Genomic DNA, 484 nt, shown 5'->3' on the forward strand with positions numbered 1-484 from the left:
AGTCACCATCTGCAGTCATTTTGGAGCCCAGAAAAATAAAGTCTGACACTGTTTCCACTGTTTCCCCATTTATTTCCCATGAAGTGATGGGACCGGATGCCATGATCTTCGTTTTCTGAATGTTGAGCTTTAAGCCAACTTTTTCACTCTCCACTTTCACTTTCATCAAGAGGCTTTTGAGTTCCTCTTCACTTTCTGCCATAAGGGTGGTGTCATCTGCATATCTGAGGTTATTGGTATTTCTCCTGGCAATCTTGATTCCAGTTTGTGTTTCTTCCAGTCCAGAGTTTCTCATGATGTACTCTGCATACAAATTAAATAAACAGGGTAACAATATACAGCCTTGACGAACTCCTTTTCCTATTTGGAACCAGTCTGTTGTTCCATGTGCAGTTCTAACTGTTGCTTCCTGACCTGCATACACATTTCTCAAGAGGCAGATCAGGTGGTCTGGTATTGCCATCTCTTTCAGAATTTTCCACAG

Source organism: Bison bison, unplaced genomic scaffold (assembly GCF_000754665.1).
Source record: "Bison bison bison isolate TAMUID 2011002044 unplaced genomic scaffold, Bison_UMD1.0 scf7180017864519, whole genome shotgun sequence".
In the NCBI taxonomy this organism is placed as follows: Eukaryota; Metazoa; Chordata; class Mammalia; order Artiodactyla; family Bovidae; genus Bison; species Bison bison.